We start from the raw sequence: 1,849 nt of genomic DNA on the forward strand, positions 1-1,849 counted from the left end.
CAGGTGCCATATACTACCAAACTGACCATACAAACCAATTGTTTATTACAATAGCTCGATACCAATCCAACTATATATATGTTTCAAAAAAAATAATTATATTAATTAAATGCGTTAATAGTTTTTTTCTACTATTAAATTATTATAAGTTTTATAACTAAAATTCAATATCAATACCATTTTATGTTAATTATWATATAATTAATTTTTATATATATAGTAATRCTATWTGTTTATTATATAACTAAMTATTATTACTATTTTTTTATTTTAATTAAATATGTTAATAGTTTTTATTACTTATAAATTATTATAAGTTTTATAACTAAAATTCAATATCAATACCATTTTATGTTAATTATGATATAATTAATTTTTATATACACTAATACTAAATGTTTATTATATAACTAACTATTTTTTGAAATAATTACATCAATTGTTACATTATTTAGTTAATAAAATAATCTCTATTTTTCATTACATGTATTTATTGTTATATTTTTTTATTATCTCTAATATAATTGTATATATTAATAAAATAATCTAAAATCAACTAAACTATTTTTTTACAAAAATATAAATACAATATATATATATAACATTACCTAATGATCCAATTAATGATACAATGTTATTAACAACTAATACTAATGATAATTGTTTTAATGTTATGCCATATATTAGTTGAAAATCGGTCATCGATGCACTTAATAAACCAGTTGGTAATTTCTAACAACAATAACAAAAATTAATGTAATAATAATAATAATAATTAAAATAAAATTATTTATAATTAAAATAATTAATAATTTTATCAATTATATATCTAACCGATATAAACATGGACACACATAGACTTATTGTTATTAAATATTTATAAGATAATGAAATTTGTTTATTCATATTTAAATTAAGATTTTTTTTTTTTGTTGTTGTTTATATATTCAGTAAATTTTTAACAGAAAAAACAAATATAATAATAAAAATGATTTTTTTTAATTATTAATTATTACAAACTTGATAAACAAATGTTAAACTAATACAATATAATACTGTATTATTTTGTATTGTTTTTTTTGTTGTWTAAWAAAATTAAAATTTCATTTATGATACTTTTGAATACCATCATATAATATCATAGTAATAATAATTTTTTTTTTTTTAAATGTGTATTTAATATTAAAAATAATAATTATATACTAAATTTTTGTTAATAAATTTTTATTACATATACATTATATTTTTATTAAAAATAAAAATAAAAATGTTATCATATAATTATCTTAATTTATATCATTTATAATTATTATTATTATATTATTATTATTATAGATACATGTAATTAATATTTATTATTTGATAAACTATATTTAATATATATATATATATAAATTATATTGYCGCACACATACACACACACACATAGATATTAATAATTAGTACATTTTATAATCTATAATGTTTTTTTATCTACCATTCCCTGATCTATGAGATACCAATCTTTTAGGACATTCAAAAAATCTTAGAGATACTTTCATTACAACACATACACACACACACACACACACACACACACACACACACACACACATTATTTTAATATATATAAATATATATATATATATATATATATATAAAGCACAGTAGGCATCCCCCACKTATAGTTACCCTGTTTAAATGTGGTAACTTTTAAAGCACTTAAAATCTACTGTAGTTTAATTAGTTGTATGTATTTATGGGTTAAAATTATTTTTTTTTAAAATTATGTTATAATTTTGTTTAAAAACACAATAACAAATTATTTAGATAATACATATTGCATAGTATGCTAAACAATTTTTTTTTT

This window comes from Oppia nitens, unplaced genomic scaffold (genome assembly GCF_028296485.1).
Source record: "Oppia nitens isolate AA-2021 unplaced genomic scaffold, nextdenovo-longstitch-racon4-pilon3 scaffold15_pilon_pilon_pilon, whole genome shotgun sequence".
Classification (NCBI taxonomy): Eukaryota; Metazoa; Arthropoda; class Arachnida; order Sarcoptiformes; family Oppiidae; genus Oppia; species Oppia nitens.